Consider the following 13,592-nt stretch of genomic DNA (forward strand, 5'->3'; position numbering starts at 1 on the left):
CATGTGGAAGTCTGTTTAATATGAAAACAAGGTGATATCTAATTAGCACACAGGTAAGGAATTAAGAAAATCTTTATTTAAGGGTGAAGATGTTTCTCACAAAATCATTGCCCCAATGCATCATTGAAATTCAAGCTGGAAAGATGATTTTAATATATCACTTGTACATTTTGTATTGCTCTTCTGGTGACAATGTAGTTTGTTTTTGTCAATTACCATTTTAATAATCGGGTAAAGAAAATTAATTGGATTTTTGAAAGAAAACAATACTGTCAATATACTATTAAAACAAATTAAAATGGTAAAAGTTATTGTACTTTAAGTAAAAATAAAAGAGCAAAAATATCAATCCCAGTTTTGGATTACTTTAATTAACAAAAAAAAAATGCATATAGCAGAGGATAGTTTCAATCTGCCTACCTCTGGGTTATGGACCCAGCACTTCCATTACAGTACTCTGCTGCACATGTAAGTGCAAAAGATCCTGAAGCACTCACTCATCATGGGAAAGTACCAATGTGTTTCTTCATTGGTTGATGGAAGAAACATCTTACAAAAACTCTCCACATTATTGACTTTTTAAAATGTTTCTAGGAATCGTTCTAGATGAATGCTTATTAGCCTTTGTCAGTATGGACTTTTGCAAAGTGTTGCTGTGGCGCAATCAGTTAGTGTGTAAGGCTATTAACCAAAAGGTTGGTGGTTCAATCCCACCCAGAGACTTAATTGACCTTGTTATCAGATTTTGGTGATCTTTAAGTAGACAAGTCAAAATTTCAAACCCCCTGTTATGGTGTAGGGTACCTGGCCTTCTCTGATGTAATCAGAGTTAGATTTGATTCAGTGATTTTATAAAAACAGCTAGGAAGCACAATTTAGCAGTGGGTTGCAGAGAAAAAGAAATATGCTGGCAGAAAAATCCAATTGAGTGATTAAACAGCTCTTCATTTTCTGGCTTTATTTTATGCTAACAAATTTGTGCTCTGAAAAGTGTCCACAAAGCCAAGTATCTGATTAACACCTTTGTAGGGATGGTTTTTCACCTAATATTAAATTAAACTTGCTTCATTGGAAAGGCAGCAAGTGATGTCATCCAAGCAGTGGGTCAAAGTTGGCTTCAAACCTCGTCTGCTTATGAAAAGAGAAAAGGGGTATGCAGGGCATGGCGGCCTTTTGCGGTGCTTGGATGACCCCTAGTTCGCATTAAATAATGCAGTCGAGTTTCCCACATTTGGGGAAATCACAGGGGTCAGCATACCCAGAATGCAATGAATGAACCGCTCCCTGGGAGAACAGTCTTCATGACCATGGTATCTCCTATGCAAAATAAGTATGATTTGGGATAGGGCTGGGGAGGGCCGCTGCTCAGGCACATCTCTGTCAAGTAAAGGAGATTCAACTGAGGCAGCACAAGGGAACTCTCATCTGGGGACAACAACTGCAGGGAGAACACATATTTTCAGATGAACATGGGAGGGCAGAAGGCTGCCTAATACTGAAGCACCCCCAAACAACAAACCAAATGCAACAACTAGTGCAAGCATTCCTGGGGGAAGGCCTGCAGCAGATGGATTTGCATATGGCGATGTCATCCAAGCAGTGGGTCAAAGTTGGCTTCAACCCTCGTCTGCATATGAAAAGAGAAAAGGGGCGTGCAGGGCATGGCGGCCTTTTGCGGCACTTGGATGACACCTAGTTCACATTTCTTGCAGCAGCTGGGCACTGTAACAGCTCCAGAGCTGCTCTGTAAGGCAAGTAAAAGGGTGTGGGCCCTGCAGCACTACCTGTAGTTCGCATTGTGCGAGACCCCTAGTTCGCATTAAACACCCCCACCCTCCTTCGGTGTGGGGCTCATGTTGGCCATGCCCCAGCCCCTGAAGCATTCACGCTGATTTCTTGCAGCAGCTGGGCACTGTAACAGCTCAAGAGCTGCTCTGTAAGGCAAGTAAAAGGGTGTGGGCCCTGCAGCACTACCTGTAGTTTGCATTGTGCTTTGGAAGGCACAAAGTAAGCAGACGGGAAGAGAAGTCAGGATAGTGCACAAGGGTATAGACGGGAGGGGCTCAAGAAAAAAGAAGTGGAAACAGACAGCAAACTAGGCTTCCAATGCACAATGCAAACTACAGGTAGTGCTGCAGGGCCCACACCCTTTTACTTGCCTTACAGAGCAGCTCTGGAGCTGTTTAATCACTCAATTGGATTTTTCTGCCAGCATAATTTTTCTCTTACGTCCTAGAGGATGCTGGGGACTCCGTAAGGACCATGGGGGATAGACGGGCTCCGCAGGAGACATGGGCACTTTAAGAAAGACTTTAGATCTGGGTGTGCACTGGCTCCTCCCTCTATGCCCCTCCTCCAGACCTCAGTTTACTACTGTGCCCAGAGGAGACTGGGTGCTTTTCAGGGAGCTCTCCTGAGTTTCCTGACAGAAAGTATATTTGTTAGATTTTTTTATTTTCAGGGAGCCTGCTGGCAACAGACTCCCTGCATCGAGGGGCGGAGGGGAGAGATGCACACCTACTTCTGTGAGTTGATAGGCTCTGCTTCTTAGGCTACTGTACAGCATTAGCTCCAGAGGGATCGGTACGCAGGTCTCACCCTCGCCGTCCGTCCCAGCGCCGCGCCGCCGTCCCCCTCGCAGAGCCGGAAGATAGAAGCCGGGTGAGTATGAGAAGAAAAGAAGACTTCAGAGGCGGCGGAAGACTTCATGATCTTCACTGAGGTAACGCACAGCAGTAAAGCTGTGCTCCATTGCTCCCATACACCTCTCACACGGCAGTCAGTGTAAGGGTGAAGGGCGCAGGGGGGACGCCCTGGGCAGCAATATAGACCTCTCTTTGGCAAAATAAATATATATGCAGCTAGGCACTGTATATATATATAAGAGCCCCCGCCTTTTTTTTACTATATTTGAGGGGGTGGGGCTTCTCCCTCAGCACTCACCAGCGCCATTTTCTCCACAGCACCGCTGAGGGGAAGCTCCACGGACTCTCCCCTGCTTATACCACGGTAGAAAGAGGGTCTTAAAGAAGAGGGGGGCACATAATTAGGCGCATATATATATGGAAATACAGCGCTACTGGGTAAACATAAAATTATTGTGTTTTTTTCCTGGGTCATATAGCGCTGGGGTGTGTGCTGGCATACTCTCTCTCTCTGTCTCTCCAAAGGGCCTTGTTGGGGAACTGTCCTCAGATAAGAGGATTCCCTGAGTGTATGGTGTGTCGGTACACGTGTGTCGACATGTCTGAGGTAGAAGGCTCTCCTAGAGAGGAGCAGGAGCAAATTAATGTGGTGTCTCCATCGACAACGCCGACACCTGACTGGATGGATATGTGGAATGTTTTAAGTGCTAATGTAAACTTATTACACAAGAGATTAGACAAAGCTGAAGCTAGGGAACAGTCAGGGAGTCAACCCATGCCTGTCCCTATGTCGCAGGGACCTTCGGGGTCTCAAAAGCGCCCACTATCCCAAATAGTTGACACAGATACCGACACGGATTCTGACTCCAGTGTCGACTACGATGATGCAAAGTTACAGCCAAAATTGGCTAAATGTATTCGATATATGATTATTGCACTAAAAGATGTTTTGCACATCACAGAGTCCCCTGTCCCTGACACGAGGGTACACATGTATAAGGGAAAGAAACCTGAGATAACCTTTCCCCCCTCACATGAGTTGAACGAATTATGTGAAAAAGCTTGGGAATCTCCAGACAAAAAGCTGCAGATTCCCAAAAGGATTCTTATGGCGTATCCTTTCCCGCCAATGGACAGGATACGGTGGGAATCCTCCCCTAGGGTGGATAAAGCATTGACACGCTTATCCAAAAAGGTAGCGCTGCCATCCCAGGATACGGCTACCATCAGGGACCCTGCTGACCGCAAGCAGGAGGTTACCCTAAAGTCCATTTACACACATTCTGGTACCTTACTCAGACCGGCAATTGCGTCGGCCGGGGTTGTAGCGCGGTGGCAGCGGAATTGCAGACCCGTCCTCAATTCCTGCTAAAAGTGGAATCATCCTTTCATATGAACCAACCTATTGTGATGCCTGTGGCTACGCGTGACTTGGAGGATTCCGAGTCCCTTGATGTGGTCAGGGCTTTGAAAATTTACGTGGCCAGAACGGCTAGAGTCAGAAAAACAGAAGCACTGTTTGTCCTGTATGCAGCCAACAAGATTGGCACCCCTGCTTCAAAGCAGACTATTGCTCTCTGGATCTGTAACACGATTCAGCAGGCGCATTCTATGGCGGCAAATCCATCTGCGAACTACAGGTAGTGCTGCAGGGCCCACACCCTTTTACTTGCCTTACAGAGCAGCTCTGGAGCTGTTACAGTGCCCAGCTGCTGCAAGAATTCAGCTTGAATGCTTCAGGGGCTGGGGCATAGCCAACATGAGCCCCACACCAAAGGAGGGTGGAGGTGTTTAATGCAAACTAGGGGTCAGCCAAGCGCCGCAAAAGGCCACCATGCCCTGCACGCCCCTTTTCTCTTTTCATATGCAGACGAGGGTTGAAGCCAACTTTGACCAACTGCTTGGATGACATCACCATATGCAAATCCATCTGCGGCAGGCCTTCCCCCAGGAATGCTTGCACTAGTTGTTGCATTTGGTTTGTTGTTTGGGGGTGCTTCAGTATTAGGCAGCCTTCTGCCCTCCCATGTTCATCTGAAAATATATGTTCTCCCTGCAGTTGTTGTCCCAAGATGAGAGTTCCCTTGTGCTGCCTCAGTTGAATCTCCTTTACTTGACAGAGATGTGCATGAGCAGCGGCCCTCCCCAGCCCTATTCCAAATCATACTTATTTTGCATAGGAGATACCATGGTCATGAAGATTTTTCTCCCAGGGTGAGGTTCATTCATTGCATTTTGGGTATGCTGACCCCTGTGATTTCCCCAAATGTGGGAAACTCGACTGCATTATTTGTGGTAGTGGGAGGCTGTGTTTGTGATTTCTTCTGGTCAGCTCTGGTAAAAGTCAGATTTCTTTGTTTCAGATTTTCCTTTAGCCTTGTTCTTCTTTCGAGAGTTCCCTTGTGCTGCCTCAGTTGGATCTCCTTCACTTAACAGGGGGGTGCCCGAGCAGCGACCCTCCCCAGCTCTAGCCCAACTCCTACTTACCTGCCAGGTGAGATACTATGATCATGAAGGTGCTTCTCCCTGGGCAAAGCTCACCCATTGCACTCTGGGTGTGCTGCCCCTGCGATTTCCCCAAATGTGGGAAACTTGACTGCATAATTTGTGTTTCCCCTGGTCGGCTCTCGTATAATTCAGATCTCTTTGTCTCAGATCTCTCTCCAGCCTAGTTTGCTGTCTGTTTCCACTTCTCTTTTCTTCAGCCGCTCCCTTCTATACCCTTGTGCACTATCCTGACTTCTCCTCCCGTCTGCTTACTTTGTGCCTTCCAATGCACAATGCAAACTACAGGTAGTGCTGCAGGGCCCACACCCTTTTACTTGCCTTACAGAGCGTCTCTGGAGCTGTTACAGTGCCCAGCTGCTGCAAGAAATCTGCTTGAATGCTTCAGGGGATGGGACATGGCCAACATGAGCCCCACACCAAAGGAGGGTGGAGCAGAAGGCTGCCTAATACTGAAGCACCCCCAAACAACAAACCAAATGCAACAACTAGTGCAAGCATTCCTGGGGGAAGGCCTGCCGCAGATGGATTTGTGGTGATGTCATCCAAGCAGTTGGTCAAAGGTGGCTTCAACCCTCGTCTGCATATGAAAACAGAAAAGGGGCGTGCAGGGCATGGTGGCCTTTTGCGGCGCTTGACTGACCCCTAGTTTGCATTAAACACCTCCACCCTCCTTCGGTGTGGGGCTCATGTTGGCTATGCCCCAGCCCCTGAAGCATTCAAGCTGATTTCTTGCAGCAGCTGGCCACTGTAACAGCTCCAGAGCTGCTCTGTAAGGCAAGTAAAAGGGTGTGGGCCCTGCAGCACTACCTGTAGTTTGCATTGTGCATTGGAAGGCACAAAGTAAGCAGACGGGAGGAGAAGTCAGGATAGTGCACAAGGGTATAGAAGGGAGCGGCTGAAGAAAAGAGAAGTGGAAACAGACAGCAAACTAGGCTGGAGAGAGACCTGAGACAAAGAGATCTGAATTATACGAGAGCCGACCAGGGGAAACACAAATTATGCAGTCAAGTTTCCCACATTTGGGGAAATCGCAGGAGCAGCACACCCAGAGTACAATGGGTGAGCCTTGCCCAGGGAGAAGCACGTTCATGATCATAGTATCTCACCTGGCAGGTAAGTAGGAGTTGGGCTAGAGCTGGGGAGGGTCGCTGCTCGGGTACCCCCCTGTAAAGTGAAGGAGATCCAACTGAGGCAGCACAAGGGAACTCTCGAAAGAAGAACAAGGCTAAAGGAAAATCTGAGACAAAGAAATCTGACTTTTACCAGAGCTGACCAGAAGAAATCACAAACACAGCCTCCCACTACCACAAATAATGCAGTCAAGTTTCCCACATTTGGGGAAATCACAGGGGTCAGCATACCCAAAATGCAATGAATAAACCTCACCCTGGGAGAAAAATCTTCATGACCATGGTATCTCCTATGCAAAATAAGTATGATTTGGAATAGGGCTGGGGAGGGCCGCTACTCATGCACATCTCTGTCAAGTAAAGGAGATTTAACTGAGGCAACACAAGGGAACTCTCATCTGGGGACAACAACTGCAGGGAGAACATATATTTTCAGATGAACATGGGAGGGCAGAAGGCTGCCTAATACTGAAGCACCCCCAAACAACAAACCAAATGCAACAACTAGTGCAAGCATTCCTGGGGGAAGGCCTGCCGCAGATGGATTTGCATATGGTGATGTCATCCAAGCAGTGGGTCAAAGTTGGCTTCAACCCTCGTCTGCATATGAAAAGAGAAAAGGGGCGTGCAGGGCATGGTGGCCTTTTGCGGCGCTTGGCTGACCCCTAGTTTGCATTAAACACCTCCACCCTCCTTTGGTGTGGGGCTCATGTTGGCTATGCCCCAGCCCCTGAAGCATTCAAGCTGATTTCTTGCAGCAGCTGGGCACTGTAACAGCTCCAGAGCTGCTCTGTAAGGCAAGTAAAAGGGTGTGGGCCCTGCAGCACTACCTGTAGTTCGCATTGTGCGTTGGAAGGCACAAAGTAAGCAGACAGGAGGAGAAGTCAGGATAGTGCGCAAGGGCATAGAAGGGAGCGGCTCAAGAAAAGAGAAGTGGAAACAGACAGCAAACTAGGCTGGAGAGAGACCTGAGACAAAGAGATCTGAATTATACGAGAGCCGACCAGGGGAAACACAAATTATGCAGTCAAGTTTCCCACATTTGGGGAAATCGCAGGAGCAGCACACCCAGAGCAATGGGTGAGCCTTGCCCTGGGAGAAGCACCTTCATGATCATAGTATCTCACCTGGCAGGTAAGTAGGAGTTGGGCTAGAGCTGGGGAGGGTCGCTGCTCGGGTACCCCCCTGTAAAGTGAAGGAGATCCAACTGAGGCAGCACAAGGGAACTCTCGAAAGAAGAACAAGGCTAGAGGAAAATCTGAGACAAAGAAATCTGACTTTTACCAGAGCTGACCAGAGGAAAGCACAAACACAGTCCCCCACTACCACAAATAATGCAGTCAAGTTTCCCACATTTGGGGAAATCACAGGGGTCAGCATACCCAAAATGCAATGAATGAACCTCACCCTGGGAGAACAATCTTCATGACCATGGTATCTCCTATGCAAAATAAGTATGATTTGGAATAGGGCTGGGGAGGGCCGCTGCTCATGCACATCTCTGTCAAGTAAAGGAGATTCAACTGAGGCAGCACAAGGGAACTCTCATCTGGGGACAACAACTGCAGGGAGAACACATATTTTCAGATGAACATGGGAGGGCAGAAGGCTGCCTAATACTGAAGCACCCCCAAACAACAAACCAAATGCAACAACTAGTGCAAGCATTCCTGGGGGAAGTTCTGCAGAAGACGGATTTGCATACGGTGATGTCATCCAAGCAGTGGGTCAAAGTTGGCTTCAACCCTCATCTGCATATGAAAAGAGAAAAGGGGCGTGCAGGGCATGGCGGCCTTTTGCGGTGCTTGGATGACCCCTAGTTCGCATTAAACACCTCCACCCTCCTTTGGTGTGGGGCTCATGTTGGCCATGCCCCATCCCCTGAAGCATTCAAGCAGATTTCTTGCAGCAGCTGGGCACTGTAACAGCTCCAGAGCTGCTCTGTAAGGCAAGTAAAAGGGTGTGGGCCCTGCAGCACTACCTGTAGTTTGCATTGTGCATTGGAAGGCACAAAGTAAGCAGACGGGAGGAGAAGTCAGGATAGTGCACAAGGGTATAGAAGGGAGCGGCTGAAGAAAAGAGAAGTGGAAACAGACAGCAAACTAGGCTGGAGAGAGACCTGAGACAAAGAGATCTGAATTATACGAGAGCCGACCAGGGGAAACACAAATTATGCAGTCAAGTTTCCCACATTTGGGGAAATCGCAGGGGCAGCACACCCAGAGTGCAATGGGTGAGCCTTGCCCTGGGAGAAGCACCATCATGATCATAGTATCTCACCTGGCAGGTAAGTAGGAGTTGGGCTAGAGCTGGGGAGGGTCTCTGCTCGGGCACCCCCCTGTCAAGTGAAGGAGATCCAACTGAGGCAGCACAAGGGAACTCTCAAAAGAAGAACAAGGCTAGAGGAAGATCTGAAACAAAGAAATCTGACTTTTACCAGAGCTGACCAGAGGAAAACACAAACACAGTCCCCCACTACCACAAATAAAGCAGTCGAGTTTCCCACATTTGGGGAAATCACAGGGGTCAGCATACCCAGAATGCAATGAATGAACCTCACCCTGGGAGAATAATCTTCATGACCATGGTATCTCCTATGCAAAATAAGTATGATTTGGGATAGAGCTGGGGTGGGCCGCTGCTCAGGCACATCTCTGTCAAGTTAAGGAGATTCAACTGAGGCAGCACAAGGGAACTCTCATCTGGGGACAACAACTGCAGGGAGAACACATATTTTCAGATGAACATGGAAGGGCAGAAGGCTGCCTAATACTGAAGCACCCCCAAACAACAAACCAAATGCAACAACTAGTGCAAGCATTCCTGGGGGAAGGCCTGCCGCAGATGGATTTGCATATGGTGATGTCATCCAAGCAGTGGGTCAAAGTTGGCTTCAACCCTCGTCTGCATATGAAAACAGAAAAGGGGCGTGCAGGGCATGGTGGCCTTTTGCGGCGCTTGTCTGACCCCTAGTTTGCATTAAACACCTCCACCCTCCTTCGGTGTGGGGCTCATGTTGGCTATGCCCCAGCCCCTGAAGCATTCAAGCTGATTTCTTGCAGCAGCTGGGCACTGTAACAGCTCCAGAGCTGCTCTGTAAGGCAAGTAAAAGGGTGTGGGCCCTGCAGCACTACCTGTAGTTTGCATTGTGCATTGGAAGGCACAAAGTAAGCAGACGGGAGGAGAAGTCAGGATAGTGCACAAGAGTATAGAAGGGAGCGGCTGAAGAAAAGAGAAGTGGAAACAGACAGCAAACTAGGCTGGAGAGAGACCTGAGACAGAGAGATCTGAATTATACGAGAGCCGACCAGGGGAAACACAAATTATGCAGTCAAGTTTCCCACATTTGGGGAAATTGCAGGAGCAGCACACCCAGAGTACAATGGGTGAGCCTTGCCCAGGGAGAAGCACCTTCATGATCATAGTATCTCACCTGGCAGGTAAGTAGGAGTTGGGCTAGAGCTGGGGAGGGTCGCTGCTCGGGTACCCCCCTGTAAAGTGAAGGAGATCCAACTGAGGCAGCACAAGGGAACTCTCGAAAGAAGAACAAGGCTAAAGGAAAATGTGAGACAAAGAAATCTGACTTTTACCAGAGCTGACCAGAGGAAAGCACAAACACAGTCTCCCACTACCACAAATAATGCAGTCAAGTTTCCCACATTTGGGGAAATCACAGGGGTCAGCATACCCAAAATGCAATGAATGAACCTCACCCTGGGAGAAAAATCTTCATGACCATGGTATCTCCTATGCAAAATAAGCATGATTTGGAATAGGGCTGGGGAGGGCCGCTGCTCATGCACATCTCTGTCAAGTAAAGGAGATTCAACTGAGGCAGCACAAGGGAACTCTCATCTTGGGTCAACAACTGCAGGGAGAACACATATTTTCAGATGAACATGGGAGGGCAGAAGGCTGCCTAATACTGAAGCACCCCCAAACAACAAACCAAATGCAACAACTAGTGCAAGCATTCCTGGGGGAAGTTCTGCAGAAGACGGATTTGCATACGGTGATGTCATCCAAGCAGTGGGTCAAAGTTGGCTTCAACCCTCATCTGCATATGAAAAGAGAAAAGGGGCGTGCAGGGCATGGCGGCCTTTTGCGGTGCTTGGATGACCCGTAGTTCGCATTAAACACCTCCTCCCTCCTTTGGTGTGGGGCTCATGTTGGCCATGCCCCATCCCCTGAAGCATTCAAGCTGATTTCTTGCAGCAGCTGGGCACTGTAACAGCTCCAGAGCTGCTCTGTAAGGCAAGTAAAAGGGTGTGGGCCCTGCAGCACTACCTGTAGTTTGCATTGTGCATTGGAAGGCACAAAGTAAGCAGACGGGAGGAGAAGTCAGGATAGTGCACAAGGGTATAGAAGGGAGCGGCTGAAGAAAAGAGAAGTGGAAACAGACAGCAAACTAGGCTGGAGAGAGACCTGAGACAAAGAGATCTGAATTATACGAGAGCCGACCAGGGGAAACACAAATTATGCAGTCAAGTTTCCCACATTTGGGGAAATTGCAGGAGCAGCACACCCAGAGTACAATGGGTGAGCCTTGCCCTGGGAGAAGCACCTTCATGATCATAGTATCTCACCTGGCAGGTAAGTAGGAGTTGGGCTAGAGCTGGGGAGGGTCGCTGCTCGGGTACCCCCCTGTAAAGTGAAGGAGATCCAACTGAGGCAGCACAAGGGAACTCTCGAAAGAAGAACAAGGCTAAAGGAAAATCTGAGACAAAGAAATCTGACTTTTACCAGAGCTGACCAGAGGAAAGCACAAACACAGTCTCCCACTACCACAAATAATGCAGTCAAGTTTCCCACATTTGGGGAAATCACAGGGGTCAGCATACCCAAAATGCAATGAATGAACCTCACCCTGGGAGAAAAATCTTCATGACCATGGTATCTCCTATGCAAAATAAGTATGATTTGGAATAGGGCTGGGGAGGGCCGCTGCTCATGCACATCTCTGTCAAGTAAAGGAGATTCAACTGAGGCAGCACAAGGGAACTCTCATCTTGGGACAACAACTGCAGGGAGAACACATATTTTCAGATGAACATGGGAGGGCAGAAGGCTGCCTAATACTGAAGCACCCCCAAACAACAAACCAAATGCAACAACTAGTGCAAGCATTCCTGGGGGAAGTTCTGCAGAAGACGGATTTGCATACGGTGATGTCATCCAAGCAGTGGGTCAAAGTTGGCTTCAACCCTCATCTGCATATGAAAAGAGAAAAGGGGCGTGCAGGGCATGGCGGCCTTTTGCGGTGCTTGGATGACCCCTAGTTCGCATTAAACACCTCCACCCTCCTTTGGTGTGGGGCTCATGTTGGCCATGCCCCATCCCCTGAAGCATTCAAGCTGATTTCTTGCAGCAGCTGGGCACTGTAACAGCTCCAGAGCTGCTCTGTAAGGCAAGTAAAAGGGTGTGGGCCCTGCAGCACTACCTGTAGTTTGCATTGTGCATTGGAAGGCACAAAGTAAGCAGACGGGAGGAGAAGTCAGGATAGTGCACAAGGGTATAGAAGGGAGCGGCTGAAGAAAAGAGAAGTGGAAACAGACAGCAAACTAGGCTGGAGAGAGACCTGTGACAAAGAGATCTGAATTATACGAGAGCCGACCAGGGGAAACACAAATTATGCAGTCAAGTTTCCCACATTTGGGGAAATCGCAGGAGCAGCACACCCAGAGTACAATGGGTGAGCCTTGCCCTGGGAGAAGCACCTTCATGATCATAGTATCTCACCTGGCAGGTAAGTAGGAGTTGGGCTAGAGCTGGGGAGGGTCGCTGCTCGGGTACCCCCCTGTAAAGTGAAGGAGATCCAACTGAGGCAGCACAAGGGAACTCTCGAAAGAAGAACAAGGCTAAAGGAAAATCTGAGACAAAGAAATCTGACTTTTACCAGAGCTGACCAGAGGAAAGCACAAACACAGTCTCCCACTACCACAAATAATGCAGTCAAGTTTCCCACATTTGGGGAAATCACAGGGGTCAGCATACCCAAAATGCAATGAATGAACCTCACCCTGGGAGAAAAATCTTCATGACCATGGTATCTCCTATGCAAAATAAGTATGATTTGGAATAGGGCTGGGGAGGGCCGCTGCTCATGCACATCTCTGTCAAGTAAAGGAGATTCAACTGAGGCAGCACAAGGGAACTTTCATCTGGGGACAACAACTGCAGGGAGAACACATATTTTCAGATGAACATGGGAGGGCAGAAGGCTGCCTAATACTGAAGCACCCCCAAACAACAAACCAAATGCAACAACTAGTCCAAGCATTCCTGGGGGAAGTTCTGCAGAAGACGGATTTGCATACGGTGATGTCATCCAAGCAGTGGGTCAAAGTTGGCTTCAACCCTCATCTGCATATGAAAAGAGAAAAGGGGCGTGCAGGGCATGGTGGCCTTTTGCGGTGCTTGGATGACCCCTAGTTCGCATTAAACACCTCCACCCTCCTTTGGTGTGGGGCTCATGTTGGCCATGCCCCATCCCCTGAAGCATTCAAGCTGATTTCTTGCAGCAGCTGGGCACTGTAACAGCTCCAGAGCTGCTCTGTAAGGCAAGTAAAAGGGTGTGGGCCCTGCAGCACTACCTGTAGTTTGCATTGTGCATTGGAAGGCACAAAGTAAGCAGATGGGAGGAGAAGTCAGGATAGTGCACAAGGGTATAGAAGGGAGCGGCTGAAGAAAAGAGAAGTGGAAACAGACAGCAAACTAGGCTGGAGAGAGACCTGAGACAAAGAGATCTGAATTATACGAGAGCCGACCAGGGGAAACACAAATTATGCAGTCAAGTTTCCCACATTTGGGGAAATCGCAGGGGCAGCACACCCAGAGTGCAATGGGTGAGCCTTGCCCTGGGAGAAGCACCTTCATGATCATAGTATCTCACCTGGCAGGTAAGTAGGAGTTGGGCTAGAGCTGGGGAAAGTCGCTGTTCGGGCACCCCCCTGTCAAGTGAAAGAGATCCAACTGAGGCAGCACAAGGGAACTCTCGAAAGAAGAACAAGGCTAGAGGAAGATCTGAGACAAAGAAATCTGACTTTTTCCAGAGCTGACCAGAGGAAAGCACAAACACAGTCCCCCACTACCACAAATAATGCAGTCGAGTTTCCCACATTTGGGGAAATCACAGGGGTCAGCATACCCAAAATGCAATGAATGAACCTCACCCTGGGAGAACAATCTTCATGACCATGGTATCTCCTATGCAAAATAAGTATGATTTGGGATAGGGCTGGGGAGGGCCGCTGCTCATGCACATCTCTGTCAAGTAAAGGAGATTCAACTGAGGCAGCACAAGGAAACT

At 48.7% G+C, this 13,592-nt stretch overlaps 16 non-coding genes and 1 pseudogene across 16 annotated transcripts; 2 read left to right on the forward strand and 15 right to left on the reverse strand.

Annotated features, from left to right (window-relative positions):
• Positions 1 to 1,155: 1,155 nt before the first annotated feature.
• Positions 1,156 to 1,334, reverse strand: LOC135026600 (U1 spliceosomal RNA; annotated as a pseudogene).
• A 3,474-nt stretch (positions 1,335 to 4,808) lies between these two features.
• On the forward strand, positions 4,809 to 4,972 carry LOC135026479 (U1 spliceosomal RNA). Its single transcript, XR_010223096.1, has one exon. It is a non-coding gene; the product is annotated as a U1 spliceosomal RNA (small nuclear RNA).
• Positions 4,973 to 5,124: 152 nt separating this feature from the next.
• LOC135026535 (U1 spliceosomal RNA) lies at positions 5,125 to 5,287 on the forward strand. The gene has a single exon (XR_010223150.1). It is a non-coding gene; the product is annotated as a U1 spliceosomal RNA (small nuclear RNA).
• An 824-nt stretch (positions 5,288 to 6,111) lies between these two features.
• On the reverse strand, positions 6,112 to 6,274 carry LOC135026558 (U1 spliceosomal RNA). The gene has a single exon (XR_010223173.1). It is a non-coding gene; the product is annotated as a U1 spliceosomal RNA (small nuclear RNA).
• Positions 6,275 to 6,426: 152 nt separating this feature from the next.
• Positions 6,427 to 6,590, reverse strand: LOC135026477 (U1 spliceosomal RNA). The gene has a single exon (XR_010223094.1). It is a non-coding gene; the product is annotated as a U1 spliceosomal RNA (small nuclear RNA).
• Positions 6,591 to 7,264: 674 nt separating this feature from the next.
• Positions 7,265 to 7,425, reverse strand: LOC135026585 (U1 spliceosomal RNA). The gene has a single exon (XR_010223192.1). It is a non-coding gene; the product is annotated as a U1 spliceosomal RNA (small nuclear RNA).
• Positions 7,426 to 7,577: 152 nt separating this feature from the next.
• Positions 7,578 to 7,741, reverse strand: LOC135026663 (U1 spliceosomal RNA). The gene has a single exon (XR_010223260.1). It is a non-coding gene; the product is annotated as a U1 spliceosomal RNA (small nuclear RNA).
• A 674-nt stretch (positions 7,742 to 8,415) lies between these two features.
• LOC135026531 (U1 spliceosomal RNA) lies at positions 8,416 to 8,578 on the reverse strand. Its single transcript, XR_010223148.1, has one exon. It is a non-coding gene; the product is annotated as a U1 spliceosomal RNA (small nuclear RNA).
• A 152-nt stretch (positions 8,579 to 8,730) lies between these two features.
• Positions 8,731 to 8,894, reverse strand: LOC135026459 (U1 spliceosomal RNA). The gene has a single exon (XR_010223076.1). It is a non-coding gene; the product is annotated as a U1 spliceosomal RNA (small nuclear RNA).
• A 674-nt stretch (positions 8,895 to 9,568) lies between these two features.
• On the reverse strand, positions 9,569 to 9,731 carry LOC135026521 (U1 spliceosomal RNA). The gene has a single exon (XR_010223138.1). It is a non-coding gene; the product is annotated as a U1 spliceosomal RNA (small nuclear RNA).
• A 152-nt stretch (positions 9,732 to 9,883) lies between these two features.
• LOC135026485 (U1 spliceosomal RNA) lies at positions 9,884 to 10,047 on the reverse strand. Its single transcript, XR_010223102.1, has one exon. It is a non-coding gene; the product is annotated as a U1 spliceosomal RNA (small nuclear RNA).
• Positions 10,048 to 10,721: 674 nt separating this feature from the next.
• LOC135026530 (U1 spliceosomal RNA) lies at positions 10,722 to 10,884 on the reverse strand. The gene has a single exon (XR_010223147.1). It is a non-coding gene; the product is annotated as a U1 spliceosomal RNA (small nuclear RNA).
• A 152-nt stretch (positions 10,885 to 11,036) lies between these two features.
• LOC135026474 (U1 spliceosomal RNA) lies at positions 11,037 to 11,200 on the reverse strand. The gene has a single exon (XR_010223091.1). It is a non-coding gene; the product is annotated as a U1 spliceosomal RNA (small nuclear RNA).
• Positions 11,201 to 11,874: 674 nt separating this feature from the next.
• LOC135026536 (U1 spliceosomal RNA) lies at positions 11,875 to 12,037 on the reverse strand. The gene has a single exon (XR_010223151.1). It is a non-coding gene; the product is annotated as a U1 spliceosomal RNA (small nuclear RNA).
• A 152-nt stretch (positions 12,038 to 12,189) lies between these two features.
• Positions 12,190 to 12,353, reverse strand: LOC135026475 (U1 spliceosomal RNA). The gene has a single exon (XR_010223092.1). It is a non-coding gene; the product is annotated as a U1 spliceosomal RNA (small nuclear RNA).
• Positions 12,354 to 13,027: 674 nt separating this feature from the next.
• Positions 13,028 to 13,190, reverse strand: LOC135026513 (U1 spliceosomal RNA). Its single transcript, XR_010223130.1, has one exon. It is a non-coding gene; the product is annotated as a U1 spliceosomal RNA (small nuclear RNA).
• Positions 13,191 to 13,342: 152 nt separating this feature from the next.
• On the reverse strand, positions 13,343 to 13,506 carry LOC135026684 (U1 spliceosomal RNA). Its single transcript, XR_010223280.1, has one exon. It is a non-coding gene; the product is annotated as a U1 spliceosomal RNA (small nuclear RNA).
• Between the last annotated feature and the right edge of the window lie 86 nt (positions 13,507 to 13,592).

Source organism: Pseudophryne corroboree, unplaced genomic scaffold (assembly GCF_028390025.1).
Source record: "Pseudophryne corroboree isolate aPseCor3 unplaced genomic scaffold, aPseCor3.hap2 scaffold_445, whole genome shotgun sequence".
Taxonomy (NCBI): Eukaryota; Metazoa; Chordata; class Amphibia; order Anura; family Myobatrachidae; genus Pseudophryne; species Pseudophryne corroboree.